Source organism: Crocuta crocuta, unplaced genomic scaffold, assembly GCF_008692635.1.
Source record: "Crocuta crocuta isolate KB4526 unplaced genomic scaffold, BGI_CrCroc_1.0 scaffold235, whole genome shotgun sequence".
NCBI lineage: Eukaryota > Metazoa > Chordata > Mammalia > Carnivora > Hyaenidae > Crocuta > Crocuta crocuta.
The window spans coordinates 6400470-6417690 of record NW_027531285.1 but is presented as its reverse complement, the minus strand read 5'-3'; the positions used below and the strand labels follow the sequence as shown (position 1 = coordinate 6417690).

Here is a 17221-nt window from a genome sequence, read left to right as displayed (position 1 = left end):
ATACACACCTACACATGCCACAACAATCCACCCCAGTAAGCTAAGCAGCGCCATCTAGTGGAGAATGGAGCCATTACACTAAGCCCCACCCAACTGGGCCAACCTAACTCAAGGAACACAAGTCTCTCCACCTGCTTATTTTACAGATTATAAAGTGCTTCAGAGTTTGACTTCTAGGGGAAACGTGATGTAATTTCAATCGTATTTCATTCTGTTCACTGATCCACCTATTCATTTTTTTTCCTTTTGCTTTTCTTATTCTTGAATAAAGAAAAAATTTATTTTTATTTTTCATTTTTAAATAAAAAGGATTTTCTTTAATTTTTTCCACTATATTTTTTACTTTTGTAAATTTTTTAAATTCTATTTTACTTCATCATTTCATTTTATTCTATTTTATTGTAATCATTTTTTTCAAATTTTTAGACATTTTCCTTTTTTTCTGTTCTTTCCCTTTTTTCTCTATTCTATCAAGCTTCTTTCAACAAGAGACCAAAACACATCTAGGATATAGGATCCTTTATTTGATATTTTGTGCTGTTTTAAATTTAAAAACTTTTTTTATTAATTCTCTTTCTTCCTTCAAAATGACAAACTGAAGGAATTCACGCCCCAATAAAAACAGGAAGAAATGACAGCCAGGGACTTAACACAGATACAAACAAGATGTCTGAACCAGAATTTAGGATCAAGATAGTGAGAATATTAGCTGGGGTTGAAAATAGATTAGAATCCTTTTCTGTGGAGATAAAAGAAGTAAAAGCTAGTCAGGATAAAATTTAAAATGCTATAACTGAGCTGCAATCTCGAATGGATGCCATGGCAGCAAGGATAGATGATGGAGAGCAGTGAATCAATGACAGAGGGAACAAACTTATGGAGAAAAATTAAGTAAAAAATAAAAAAAAGAGGGAGACAAAGGCAAAATATCACAATATAAGAGGTAGAGAACTTCATGCCTCATTAAAAAGGAATAACATCAGAATCATAGGGGGTCCCATAAGATGAAGAGAGAGAAAAAGGGATAGAAGGATTATGTGAGCAAATCATAGCAGAAAACTTTCCTAACCTGGGGAAAGACAGAGACATAAAAATTCAGGAAGCATAGAGGACTCCCATTAGATTCAACAAAAACCAACCGTCAGCAAGTCATATCATAGTCAAATTCACAAAATACTCAGGCAAGGAAAGAATCATGAAAACAACAAGGGGGGAAAAAAAGTCCTTAACCTATAAGGGAAGACAGATCAGGTTTGCAGCAACCTATCCACAGAAACTTGGCAGACCAGAAAGGAGTGGCAAGATATATTCAATGTCCTGAATTGGAAAAATATGCAGCCAAGAATTCTTTATCCAGCAAGGCTGTCATTCAAAATAGAAGGAGAGATAAAAAGTTTCCCAGACAAATAAAAATTAAAGGAGCTCGTGACCGCTAAACCAGCCCTGCAAGAAATTTTAAGGGAGACTCTTATGGGAGAAAAGTTGGGGGGGGAAAAAGCAACAAAGACCAGAAAGGACCAGAGAACACCACCAGAAATTCCAACTCTACAGGCAACATAATGGCAATAAATTCATATTGTTCAGTGCTTACTCTAAATGTCAAGGACTAAACACTCCAATCAAAAGGATATAGGGTAATAGAATGGATAAGAAAACAAAATCCATCTATATGCTGTCTACAAGAGACCCATTTTAGACTCAAGTCACCTTCAGATTGAAAGTAAGGAAATGGAGAACCATCAGTCATGCTAATGTTCACCAAAAGAAACTCAGAGTATCCATATTTACATCAGACAATCTAGACTTTAAAATAAAGACTGTAACAAGAGATGAAGAAGGGCATTATATCATAAGTAAGGGGTCTATCCATCAAGAAGATCTAACAACTGTAAACATTTATGCTCCAAATGTGGAGTACCCAAATATATAAATCAATTAATCACAAACATAAAGAAACTCATTGATAGTTATGAACCATAATAGTAGGGGACTTCAACACCTCACTTACAGCAATAGACAGATCATCTAAACAGAAAATCAACAAGGAAACAATGGCTTTGAATGACATACTGAACCAGATGGACTTAACACATATATACAGAACATTTCACCCTAAAGCAGAAGAACACACATTCTTTTCGAGTGCACATGGAACATTCTCCAGAATAGATCACATACTGGGACATAAATCAGCCCTCAACAAGTACAAAAAGATTGAGATCAAACCGTGTGTATTTTCAGACCACAACACTATGAAACTCAAAATCAACCATAAGAAAGAATTTGGAAAGATAATAAATACTTGGAGATTAGAGAACATTCTACTAAAGAATGAATGGGCTAACCAAGAAGGTAAAGAGGAAAAACTACATGGAAGCCAATGAAAATAATACTACTACAACTCAAACCTCTGGGATGCAGCAAAGGCGGTCATAAGAGAAAAGTATATAGCAATCCAAAGCTGCCTAAAGAAAGAAGAAAGGTCTCAGATACACAGCTTAAGCTTACACCTTAAAGAGCTGGAAAAAGAACAGCAAATACAACCCGAAACCAGCAGATGACAGGAAATAATAAAGATCAGAGCATAAATCAATGTTATCAAAACCAAACCAAAACAAAACAAACCGAATACAACAGAACAGATCAATGAAACCAGGAGCTGCTTCTTTGAAAAAATGAACAAAATTGATAAACCCCTACTCATTTTGATTAAAAAGAAAAAGGAAAGGACCCACAAAATAAAATCAAGAATGAAATAGGAGAGATCACAAGAAGCACAGCAAAAACAAAAACAATAATAAGAGAATATTATGAGCAATTAATCATATGCCAATGAAATGGGCAATATGGAAGAAATGAACCAATTCCTAAAACATATAAACTACCAAAACTAAAACAAGAAGAAACAGAAAAGTTGAATAGACCCATAACCAGTAAAGAAATCAAATTAGTAATCAAAAATCTTCCAAAAAACAAGAATCCAGGGCCAGATGGCTTTCCAGGGGAATTCTACCAAACATTTAAAGAGTTAATGCCTATTCGTTTGAAGGTGTTCCAAAAAAGTAGAAATGAAAGGAAAACTTTCAAACTCATTCCATGAAGCCAGCATTACCTTGATTCCAAAACCAAAGACTCCACTAAAAAGGAGAACTACAGACCAATTTCCCTAATGAACATGGATGCAAAAATCCTCAACAAGATACTATCCAACCAAATCCAACAATACATTAAAAGAATTATTCACCCTGACCAAGTGGGATTTGTATCTGTGATGCAGGGCTGGTTCAATATCTGCAAAACAATCAATGTCATACATCGCATCAATAAAAGAAAGGCCAAGAACCACATGATCCTCTCAATACATGCAGAGAAAGCATTTAACAAAATACAGCATCCTTTCTTGATAAAAATCTTCAAGAAAGTAGGGATAGAAGGATAATACCTCAAGATCAGAGAAGCCATATATGAAGGACTCACCACTAATATCATCCTCAATCGGGAAAAAAATGGAGAAATTTTCCCTTAAGGTCAGGAACATGACAGGGATGTTTATTTTCACAACTGTTATTCAACATAGTATTGGAAGTCTTAGTCTATACGTTATGACAACACAAAGGAATAAAAGGCATCCAAATCAGCCAGGAGGAAGTCAAACTTTCAGTCTTTGCAGAGGAGATTATATAAACCCAAAAGATTCCACCAAAGAACTACTAGAACCGATCCACGAATTCACCAAAGTAACAGGATATAAAACCAATGCACAGAAATCAGTTGCATTCCTATACACCAATAATGAAGCAACAGAAAGAGAAATCAAGGAATCAATCCAATTTACAATTGAACCAAAAACCATAAAATACCTAGGAATAAATCTAACCAAAGAGGTGAAAAAACTATACCCTGAAAACTATAAAAAGCTTATGAAAGAAACTGAAGAAGACACACACACAAAAAAATGGGAAAATTCCATGCTCCTGGATTGGAAGAACAAATATTGTTAAAATGTCAATATTCCCCACAGCAGTCTACATATTCAATGCAATCCCTATCAAAATAACACCAGCATTCTTCACAGAGCTAGAACAAACAATTCTAAAATTTGTATGAAGCAGAAAAGACCCCAAATAGCCAAAGCAACCCTGAAAAGAAAACCAAAGCTGAAAGCACCATAATCCTGGACATCAAGATGTATTACAAAGCTGTACTTATGAAGACAGTATGGTACTGGCACAAAAACAGACACTCAGATCAATGGAACAGAAGAGAGAACCCAGAAATGTATTGCCAACTAATTTTTGACAAAGCAGGATAGAAAATCCAATGGAATAAAGATAGTCTCTTCAGCAAATAGTGCTGGGGAAACTGGACAGTGACATGCAGAAAAATGAACCTGAACCACTTTTTTACTCTACACACAAAAATAAACTCAAAATGAATGAAAGATCTAAACATAAGACAAGAAACCATCAAAATCCTCAAGGAGAAAGCAGACAAAAATCTCATTGACCTTGGCAGCAGCAATTTCTTACTTAACACATCTCCAGAAGCAAGGAAACAAAAGCAAAAATGAACTATTGGGATCTCATCAAAATAAAAAGCTTCTGCACAGTGAAGGAAACAATCAGCAAAACTAAAAGGCAACCAATGGAATGGGAGAAGATATTTGCAAATGATGTATCAGATAAAGGGTTAGTATCCAAAATCTATAAAGAACTTACCAAACTTAACACCCCAAAAAACTCCAGTGAAGAAATGGGATAAAGACATGAATAGACACTTCTCTTAAGAAGACATCCAGATAGCCAACAGACACATGAAAAGATGCTCAAGATCAGTCATCATCAGGAAAATACAAATTAAAACCACAATGAGATACCACCTCACACCTGTCAAAATGGCTAACATTAACAACAGAGTTGGCAAGGATGCAGAGAAAGAGGATCTCTTTTGCACTGCTGGTGGGAATGCAAACTGGTGCAGACACTCTGGAGAACGGATGGAGGTTTCTCGAAAAATTAAAACTAAAACTACCCTACTACCCAGCAATTGAACTACTAGGTATTTATCCAAGGGATACAGGTATGCTGTTTCGAAGGGGCACATGCACCACAATGTTTATAGCAGCACTGTCGACACTAGCCAAAATATGGAAAGAGCCCAAATGTCCATTGACACATGAATGGATAAAGAAGACACAGTGTGTATACACACACACACACACACACACACACACTCACACTGGAGTATTACTCAGCAATCAAAAAGAATGAAATATTATCATTTGGCCAACTATGTGAATGGAACTAGAGGATATTGTGCAAAGCGAAATTAATCAGAGAAAGACAAATATATGACTTCACTCATAATGAATAATTAAGATACTAAACAGATGAACATAAGGGAAGGGAAGCAAAAATAATATAAAAAGAGGGAGGGGAACAAAACATAAGAGACTCCTAAAGATAGAGAACAAACAAGATGATTGCTGGAGGGGTTGTGGAAGGGGGGATGGGCTAAATGGGTAAGGGGCATTAAGGAAGATATTTGTAGGGATGAGCACTGGGTGTTATACATAGGGGAGCAGTCACTAGAATCTACTCCTGAAATCATTGTTGCACTATATGCTAACTGAATGTAAATCTCAAAATAAATAAAATTAAAAAACAAGAAAACTTAAAAAATAAAATTCAAAATCCCACCAAAAAAAAGAGAACTCTAGACCCTACTTACATAGCTCATGACAATTTTTCTAGGTTGTGTATCCTCCTCTATGCTTCAGTGGTTGTTAACAGAAGGCTACTGAACCAAATCCTGCCAGGAAAACTTCCATCCTCAGAAACATTCTAATTTCCTGTTTATAGCAAATAGGACTTGGGCAAATTTTTCCCCAGGTAACACTGTCAAACAATGACAGGGTAAATCCTGAACCAAGGACTTTTTCAATACTGAATGAAAAAAAAACAAACCTTCTGGTTTAGACAATCCAAGAGACAGAAAGGCCTTTACAGTTCAGTCTTGTCTATCCCTCTTCATTTATGGATAAGGCATTTGTCATTGCTTGGGCTACTATAACAAATTAGACTGAGTAGCTACACACAGCTCTGAGAACTGGGAAGTCCATGATGAAGGTACTGGTCAATTTGGTTCCTGGTGAGAAGCCTCTTCCTGGTTGGCAGACAGACTTCTAGCTGTATTCTCAGATAGTGGAAAGAGGTTATTCCTCTCCTCTGTCTTCTTATAGGGGCACTATCCCCATTCATGAGGGTTCCACTGTCATGACCCAGTTTTCTCCCCAATGCTCCACCTCTGAGTCCATTTATATGAGATTCAGGCTTCAACATATGAATTCTGGGGGCATACAAACATTCAGCCCATAGCAGTATTTAAGATCTCAAAGAAAGGGGAGGAAAACAAAAGAATGCTTATCACCTACTGTGTGACATAAGACTCTCAGAAAGCTGAGGTGATTGGTTTCTAGTCACAAGCCTGGTTTTTGTGGCTTTTTAGGTAAAACTCAGATTTATGGCTTATTTTGTAATTAACAGTTAATAAAAATAACACAGTTATGAGTACTATAACTGCAAAATGCATTAAAGCAAACTGTCTGCATATGACCATTATCTTCAGGTTGGTCAGGTTGACTGTCCTAATCTGCTCTGACTATACGTGTGTGTGTGTGTGTGTGTATACACACACACACACACACACACATTTCTATTGCTCAAGGTGAACCAAAGGTACAATCTAACAACAGCTTTATGGAAATATAATTCACACATCATAAAAATTCTCCCTTTTAAGGTGCAATTCAGTTTTTAGATATTCACAAAGTTGTACAATTATCACACCAAGTACTTTCATCACCGCTAAAGAAGCCCCATATCTGTTGGTAATTATTCCCTATTCCTTCTCTCAGCTCCTGGAAAGCTGTCCATTTTCTGTCTCTATAGATTTGCCTCTATAGATTTATATAAATGCAATCCCATGACATAGATCCTTTTGTGTATGGCTTTGTTAACATAGAATATTGTTTTCCAGGCTCATCCATGTTGTAGCATGTTTCAGTATGTCATTCCTTTCCACAAATGATATTCTATTATATGGCTATACAGCAATTTGCTTATACATTCTGCATGTATAAGCAGTAAGGGACATTTTGGCTGTTTCCACTCTTGGGCTATCACAAATTTGTGTGTAAATTTTTGCAGGTCACATGTTTTCATTTCTTTTGGATACATACCTAGGAGTGGAACTGCTGGCTGTGGCAGCCTGAATAATCCCCTCCAAACATATCCCTTCATTTCCATACACATTTTAGAATTAGCCTATTCATTTCCGCAAAAACAACAGTTGGCATTTGGCTAGAGATAGCGTTGCGTGTGTAGAACAGCTCGGGAAATACTGCCATTCTAACCATATTAAATTTTCCAATCCCTTAGCACAGGATATCTTTCTAAATTTTTTAGATCCTTTTAATTTCTTTCAATGACACTTGTGGTTTTCAGTATTAAAGCCTTGGGTTTCTTTTGCTAAATATCTTCCTAAGTATTTTATTCTTTTTGATGTTATGATGAAATTTTCTTTATTGTTTTTGGATTGCTCCACAAACCAGCTTTAATTAACTTTATCTGTAAAAAAACATTGTTGAAATATTCTCTTTTTGCATTTCTTTAGCCCTCCTTCCACCATACTACTTTTCTATGCCTTGCTCTAAAATCTAGAATTACTTTTATATTTTAACGCAAAAACTCTCTTCTACAATGTATGGCTGTAAAGCATTTTTGAGACTGTTAGAACTAGAAGGCATATGGGTGATAATATAGTCCAGTTCACAACATAGCTGAGGACCATGTGGTCCAAAGTTAGAATTGTTCAGAACGTGTGAAATGGACAGAAAAAATTATTTTTCTGATTCCCAATTTTGGATTATTTCCCTTTATAAGATGACTTTCATTTTAAATTCTGTCTCTGATTTTTAAATTATTATACAATGAGAGGTATGTCAACTGAATTTGCTTTGTTATGCACCTAAGAAAACACATAGGTACTTTACATAGGTTTATTTCATCATGACAGTTATACCCATAGGATCCATGGTCCTGTGGGTGGATAGACTTTGTTTTATGAAACTTGTATAATTTAAGACTTTTTCACATGAATTTCTGCCTTCAAGGCTTGTGAAACATTTTTTTGTACGTAATAATTATGTAGTGCAGTATGACTGGGAAAGGAGACAACACCAGCTTGATCCACAAAGTTTTTAGGATGGTAACATTCAGACTCACGGGTGTTTTTAATTCCTTTTGATTGCAAAGTTCAAAAAGTTTCATACACCTTGTTTTGGTGATACGAACCACAAATTATCTTTGATTTAATGACAGTGGCAGTGGCAATGACAGTACCTTATGCTGGCAATAGACTATGTTTACCTCAGCTATTCAAATGCAGAATTATATCTGTGGATTAAATTGGATAAAGTGTCCCATCAGCTGGACTCATTGGTACCAAATGTAGTTTTACCATGCAGAGAGAGGATGGATTCAGACTTCTGGGAGAAAAGTGAGAAAAGTGGAAAGGGGACAATTTTCATTTATTTATTTGTTTGTTTGTTTTAGGAAGTTAATCTTTTGTGAAGATGAACTCTCAAAACATGTTAAGTATGAAGAATTTCCTATTTCAGTGCGTAAGATACAAAAATATAAACTGGTAACATGCAAGACTGTTTTAGTGTTTATATAACATGGTAGTGTGTTTCAGCTATAGACAACCATAAATAAATGGCCTCTATGAACTGACATATATTGTTATTAAATAACCCAGAAAAAATGCATAAAATCTCTTTGCCTATAGAAACAAATCCTTCTAGCACAGCAATAACATTTCCACCCACTGCTGACTCACCAGAAGGCTTTAACATCCATTTTCTGGGTTTACTTTAAAAGCCAAGCAGGTGCCAACAATTCTGCCACTGGGGAAACATACACAGGCAAACTGAGTCATTAGTTAACAGTCGTTAAGAGTTACTTGTAAGCACTGACAGTTTTCTAAACCAGTGAGTAATCTCAATACACATGGAGAGAGTGACTTTAGAGTTATACAGACTCAGACTTCCGTCTTGTGCCTCTTGAGCTTACCCAGACAGCTGAGCAATTTAAAGGCCTTCTTCCTTTCCACTCTTTTTAGCAGAAAGCATATTTGCTAGGTGACTGCAGAGCAGATAATGGCCTGAGTTGCTCATTTGGGGAATTCGGTAGAAAGTGTGTACATTTTTTTTCTCATTTTATTGAGTCATTTATATATGTATGTACAAGTTAAGATGGACAAGATAGGGATAAGAGGTGTGACATGGATTGCTGAACCACTGCCTCTTTATCCTTGGCCTGGCCATATAAAAACCGAAACGAACAACACTGTAAGATTTTCTTTAAAGGGGGCATTTTTGCACTTCAAATAGACTTTCCAAGATGGAGAGTATGCTGCAGAGAATTCTAAAGGGGTGGGTGGGTGTGTGGGTGTGTATATATACACATGCACCCCCCCCTTAAAGGAAGAGGGAAAAAATGTCTTGGGCAACTTGGTCTACGTTCAAACCTTAAACTGACCCAGCAGACTCTCTTAAGTCCCTCAAATGATAAGAATTGCTCTGGCAGTTAATACCCAAACAGGGACAGCAATAAAGTAAGTCATGCCATTCACTGAGGATCCATAAATAGACAAATAATTATATGATTATGCATCACTGTCTTTGAGACTTGATAATGATAGAACTAAGGTTATCGCTCTAATTACAACTACCATAGAGATGACTCTAACTTTTCCTTTCACAGGGTAATATGCCTGGATTATGGACAATTAGAGGCATTCAAACTGGAAAATGCAATCGTTAATGGCACCTGGGAGTTGCCTTTTGTGACTACCTTTGATCATTCCTTGTCGTCTTAATGCACTTTAAAATATGTTGACCTATTGTTCCTGTCCACATGCACATTCTTAAAATAGATTTTATTTTATGAGCAAACATTCTGTCAAAGGGGGTCTTCACCCAGGGGACTCTACGATTTTCACTTATGCACAATTTCAGACAGATTTATGATGATCTTTCCATGCCCACAATGCCTTCTGCTAGGTAACACTTAGCACATCAGCATCTTGGAGAGAAACTAAAGCTGAAGTAACAGTAATTTCTAGTTTATTCTCCTATTTCTCATTCATACTGTGAGCCTATTGATCTCAGTGGCAGTTTCTAATGAAAATCCTTGAGAATCTTATGGCTATGAACAAGAGTTGGCTATAAGCAGATCATAGGTACTCTTGATTAGGGCATGTCGAAGGATATGGTGGATAATTAATCATCCCACTCAACACAGAAGCATATTTGCTCTTTTATGGACTAGTTTTCATTTTTTTCTTTGGGTATAATGGGGATATAACTTAGTTTTATTTATTTTCATAAGTGGCTGGCTATTGCCTGATGCAAAGGTGGTGTTTCTCTACCTACAAATTGCCTTGTCATAATTAAATAATTGAACTTGAGCTCTCCTCCAAGATTCCACATTCTTGTCCTTTCCAAGCTTCAGGGACATGTTGTACAGGTATAATAGCTCCTGACTGTGAGAAGAGTTCTGTGCCCTGAAGAGATGGCAATAAAGGCATTTTTTTAATAGCATGTTACTCCAAAGTGCTAACCAACTACCATTTTAGTAATATTTGTAGAATGCCAGCAAGGTAGATAGTATCACCATCACTTCACCGATGAGAAAACTAACAAAGCATGACTAGATGACTCAGCCAAGGTCAAGCATGCTGTTGGATTTGACTCCCAGGTAGCACCACTCTGTGTCCTGGGAGTCTTAACACACACAGTATTACACTCTATTATTGGCTTACTGGATTTTCCATAACCTCTGCTAATGCCAACCTAAGATTCTAAGGAGTATTTTCTTGTTTATAGGTGAGTAATTTATAAGGGTAGAGGGTAAGGAAGCAGAAAAAGTTGAGATAATAAGGTTAGTCTCTAAAATCTGAGCTTATATATTCCACATAAAGTAGAATTTCTAAGCCAATTTGTTTTTGCTAAGATATTTAATTGGCTTGTGGACAAAGTGGCATACTCCCTTTTCTCTTCAAGAGAAGCAATTACCTCTGGGTTCTCATTTTCAAAACATAATGTTTCTTCCATAATCACACAAGCAAGTGCCTCATTTTTCTCCTTCCACCTTGGAGCCATTAATGTTCCCAAAAGAAATGATCTGGTTCAAAATAGCCAAAACAAGTGTTCCTAATATTTTTTTATTAAAATTAATTTTAAACACAAAAATTAAAAAAGTTTCCACCAGTCTGGATCAGCTTTCAAAATGAGTAATCAGGTTTTGCATGGTATGTCTAGGTCTTTAGGAATTCCATTCTGCTTTATGCTGCTTCACAAAAATAAGAACTTGGGGTAATGCTGGAGTAACAATGGCAAGTTTTCACAGTGGGTGTCAACAATGAACCTGGGTGCCTGTGAGTGTGACATCTAACCCTATCTGCACTAATGGGCAATCTTAAAACCAGGAGACTAAAATCCTATCACAGACATGAATCATAATATCCTCCTATTATTTCAAAGATGTATGTATGAGGGATAAGGTAAACACCACTTTCTAAAGGGATAATTGGCTGGTGGTAAATGAAGAGTGAATCTTCAGATATTTGTGTTTAGCTTAGTGTCATACCACCCTTTCATCAATTGAATGGCAACCCTATGATTCAAACAAGAGAAAACCTGATACTGATTGAAGAGTTTCTCATCCATTCTTCATTAATACCACATTATCAAAGGTGTTTCATTTTATTCTGTGAGCACATTTTCTTATGGCTTCTTTAACCACCTGTCATTCTATGGCTATCATTTTAAGGGGTTTTAAGAAGAAAAATGATGACTCCACAAATGAAATTTAGAAACAATGATCTCAATAAAGCTTCTATTAGGTAGAAGTTATTCAAATGTAAAAGAGATTATAACAAAACCTCCATTTTTATCCAAACTCAAAAGGCCATCTTTCATTTAAAAATGCTAATGTTAAAAACCACCTTATTTCCGCAATTATCTCCATTTATCATTTTTCCTATTTTCACCCTAAAATGTTTTACCTATCATCTTTCACCTGGGCACTAGCTGACTTTCACTAGAGTATGTCTATGTCATACTGAGCAGCAGTAGACAGTGACTGAGCAAAAACACTATGTTCTCTTTCCCCCAAGAGACTGGCTTCTCAGATTCTATAGAAGGCCTGCCTGGAGCTTGTCTGAGCATCAGGATTCATGTTCCTTCCTGACCTTCCTGACCTTTGCTGCTTGACTTCTTTTGATATAGAGCGGAGTTATTTCCAAAGTGCAGGTACTTCCACTGTTATCTGTTCTTCAATGAGAACTGACCTACAGATGTCCGAAAGGGCTCGCTTCAGCAAAAGTAAAAAAGAAGGAAAAACATTTTTTGCCAAGTTTAAGGCTAGCCATCAATGTTACAAATTGTACTGCAAAAAAGAAAAACTTGTAAGTTCAACGAACATTGGGAAGAAAGAGAAAGGAGGATGGGTTTCCCTGTCTTCAGAGTAAATATGAGGTTCTAAAATAGTGGAAGAAAAATAAGTTATGCTCCAGTGTCTTTGACTCATTGACCTTTGAATACCGATAGCAATCTTAATGTTACAGAACAATGGAACTTGAAAATTAAGTGGAAAAGTGTACACAGCAATAATGTTAATCCATAATGCCCGCAGCATAAATACTGCATAACCAGAGTAAAGGAAGGTTTGAATGAAAGAGAGGGGAAAGTTACAGGAAACTGAGAAATTATGAAAAGAACATTTCTTTTGGATCATTGCATCAATACTCAAACCATTTTTTTCTCTTTACAAAATGGTAAACCTACCCACAGATATTTAATTTCTCCCCAATTATGAAGCTATGAAAATATGACTATGACAATCACTTTATACCACTTACTCCTCACAATATGAGCATACCTGTCCACTGTCCTAGTCTTGAGAAGGTAAGCAACTTGTACAATAAAGCTGTATTTACCTAAGAGATATGAACCCAGATTCCAAAATCCACTCTTATTGGGTCACTTTAGTGTCTCACTAGATGAGTATATGCAAATAACTACTCAGAGAAACAGAGTCAAGCATTTTAAGATCATTTAATTAAACGAATAATTGATTTAAAACTTGATCTATTGCTTAAGTCTTCCTGTGAACTTTCCCATTTCATCAGGCCGGTTTGCACGCCACCTTTAGGTAGCTTCAATTTTCAGATCAGTGTAAGATAAGCCAATAGATATTTCCAGTTGGCCCTCTCTGGTGCCCACCATAGAAAAAATCACCATAAATAAGTGTAAAACAGAAACAGCACATGTTACTGTGGCAGAATTTCCAATAGAGAGTGAGACCTCTTTGACATTAATTAGTATTTGTTGAATCCTTGCCACAGCAAGTAAGATGAGAAGACAAATGAACACAGACTGGGTCATGACTCATTAATGCTTAGCTTATTTTAAGCTGAAGCAACTCAAAGAAGATAAATTTCTTATCATAAAGCTTTGGTGATTTGGGAAGATTTGGGCTCAATTGCAGTATCTTGTTTATTGTCTTTCATATAGATAACTTTATCATTTTGAATCTACCCAATACGTTTTCTCTGTGTTAAAACAAAGAACTGGAGGCTAAGAAATTCTTACCTTTAATACTAAATGCAAAGCTAGTCATTGTATTAGTCAAGTCTTAGAACCTCCTTCCTTTTGTGATTTGAAGACTTCTAGCTCTAAGAAGATCAACCTATCAATAGTGAAAACAATGAAAGGATACAATTTAAGGATGACTGGAAAAAAGTTAATCCTGACTGATGTAAAGGCAAACAAAGAAGTTTGGCTTAATAAAGTCAGTGATTACTTCAAGCAACATCAAATCTTTATTATGATGTCAGTAATGGAGTATATTGAAGGAGGCTTTTCAGCGATTGAAATAAAATATGAAAAATAAGATATTTTTGACACACACATCTTCCAGGCAACAGTAAAATTAAGATTAAAATTATGAAGTCCTCTGGCTTAAAAAAAATAAGTTCTATCTATTTCAGCTAAGAGATATGGTAGGCAATACTTTGATATGAGTATGGTAATAACCCCCCAAATTCTCATTTATGTGCAATGTGGTAACAATCATAAATAAAATGTGACTAATGTCCATGAGAAGTGTAAATTATTAATATATTCCTTAATTGGGAGCTTATTTATATTTCTATTTGGTAGAAAAGAAAATTATTGGTTTAAATACTGTCCTATACTCTTAGAAGAACTATTGTTCTGTTAAAAAATAATGAATGACACTAGTCATTAGCTAAAGCATTCAAGACTTATGCACTGTACAAATCCACACTGAATTCAAGTATGCCAACACTAACACACACACAACCATGGCACTAGTAGATGGACTACACTTCCATTTGAATAGAGTATTTTAAATAATTAAAGGAAAACAGACAACACTTTGTATCTCACAAAAAATCCTTACAAACTGCCTTGAATATAGAAGCTTGATAGAGATAGTGTTAATCCAGCATGCTAATGGGATACCCTAACTACAAAAGCTGCATCTAAGGTTATATAATTCTTACTGGCCTCTCCGCCTTTAATTCCATGGACTTCCATTCTCTCAACTGCCTCCAAACAATCTTTCTAAAATTGAAATTTCTATCATGACACTCAATTTTAAAAATCTGTAATGGCCGCTCTTCACCATCTTTTCGTCTTCCCGGCTGCCGCAGCCATGAAGGTCGAGCTGTGCAGTTTCAGTGGCTACAAGATTTACCCTGGACCTGGGAGCCACTACACCAGGACTGACGGGAAGGTTTTCCAATTTCTTAATGCAAAATGCGAGTCTGCATTCCTTTCCAAGAGGAATCCTCGGCAGATAAACTGGACTGTCCTCTACAGAAGAAAGCACAAAAAGGGACAGTCGGAAAAAATTCAAAAGAAAAGAACCCGCCGTGCAGTCAAATTCCAGAGGGCCATCACTGGTGCATCTCTTGCTGATATAATGGCCAAAAGAAATCAGAAACCTGAAGTTAGGAAGGCTCAACGAGAACAAGCCATCAGGGCTGCCAAGGAAGCAAAAAAGGCTAAGCAAGCATCTAAAAAGACAGCAATGGCTGCTGCTAAGGCTCCCACAAAGGCAGCACCTAAACAAAAGATTGTGAAGCCTGTCAAGGTTTCTGCACCCCGAGTTGGTGGAAAACACTAAGTTTGCAGATCAGATTTTTAAATAAACATCTGACTATAAAAAAAAATATATGTAATGGCCCACAGACTCAAACTCAACTTCCTTAGTATGTCTTCCTCTTGGAGCCCTGTAAGATTTGGCTCCTAATTATCTAGAAGGCCTTAGATCCTGATGCTTATACATTAACTTTCTGAACTCGCAGAATGCTGAATAAATAGCAATTCTTTGAGTATGTCCTGTAGTGCTGTTTCATGCCCTAATTCCCACAGCAGTCACCATTTGTGCCCACTTATACCCCCCTCAGCACTCCCCTTTTTTGTTAACACTAATCTGCTGGCTTTCACCTGCAATTCTTTACCTGAAGGGTTTTCCTGGTGGCTGGAGTCCCAAGAGCCCACGTCCATGGAAAGTCTAAAGTCCTGGAGAATTATCACCACCTGACTGCATCTTTCAACCATTGAATAACTGGAATTTATTAATAATTCCAAGTCGTATGCCACACTCTTTCCCAGAGTTCTCGTTAAGAGACTGATTCCCAGTCGCTCACAGAGATGACTTGCCAAGAAAAGACTCTACAGTTGTTCTCACCTTCTTTTTCTCACCTCCTACTACATTTACCAGATCTTCCTCCCAAATAGGCTGCTGGTAGTCAAATCTTTGTCTCAAAGTATGCTACTAGAGAGTCCCACTCAAGGTCGTCCTCTCACAGATATTGTTTCCACTGCCACAGAATATTTTTCCCTTTCTCTATATTCATCTGAGATTCATTGGGAATCCTTTACAGCAAAACTATTCAAACTTTAATGTCGTACAAATCCCCAGAAGACCTTTTTAAAATGCAGATTCTGCTTCAGTATGTCTAGGGTAGGACCTAAGATTCTAGAATTCTATCAAACTTCCAGATAATTCCAATTCCCTGGTCTGCAAACCAGACTGTGAGTATTTCAGATACAATTCTATCAAGCACCTTCCCCTTCAGAAGTCTTCCCTAAACTGCTTCATTTCTGTCCTTATGATTACTTCACCTTTTTTTCTATGTTTTTATTCTATGTTTTTACGTGGTAATTCCTTGTTTACAGATCTTTTTCTCCAACGAGCCAATTCCTTTAAGGTGAAGATCATCTTTTTATTATCTTTGTACCCACAGTAACTACCATACTGCCTGATATATGACCCATACCTAATAAGTGCTTGTGAACTGATAGATTTAATGAACAAATTATAATTTTCTGATATCCTTCGCTAAAATTGTTATATTGTACCCTGGAACATTCAACTAATTCAACTAAGTGGGTTTTTAATGATTTTTAAAATTTTTTTTAATGTTTTATTTATTTCTGAGAGATAAAGAGAGAGAGACAGCATGAGCAGGGGAGGGTCAGAGACAGAGAGGGAGATACAGAATTTGAAGCAGGCTCCAGGCTCTGAGCTAGCTGTCAGCACAGGGCCCGTCGCAGGGCTCAAACCCATGAACGGTGAGATCATGACCTGAGCTGAAGTCAGAAACTTAACCGACTAAGCCACTCAAGTGCCCCTTTTATGATTTTTTAAATGTTTATTTATTTTTGAGAGAGAAGGAGAGAGAGACAGAGGATGAGTAGGGGAGGAGCAGAGAAAGAGGGAGACAGAATCTGACAGACTCTAGGCTCTGAGCTGTCATCAACGAGCCTGATGCAGAGCTCAGACTCACAATCCGCGAGATCATGACTGAGCAGGAGTCGGACACTTAACAAACTGAGCCACCCAGGTGCTCCCAATCAAGTGTTTTTTTAAATATGAGTTACATACATTCTTCAGCTGTCTACTTTAGTTTTCATGGCAAGTCATAGACTTCAGGACTTCCAAACAAACAGGAAAGTCATGCAATTTCTTCACTATGGATATTTAATAAAATATATAAACATCTACCTAAAATGTAGTTTAGTTAACTCCTATCCAAAGGATAGGGGAGGACCAAATAA

The 17221-nt window shown here is 36.6% G+C and overlaps 1 pseudogene; it reads left to right on the top strand.

The window, feature by feature from the left end:
* The first annotated feature begins 14786 nt into the window (after window positions 1-14786).
* Window positions 14787-15327, top strand: LOC144237586 (large ribosomal subunit protein eL24 pseudogene; annotated as a pseudogene).
* Window positions 15328-17221: the final 1894 nt, after the last annotated feature.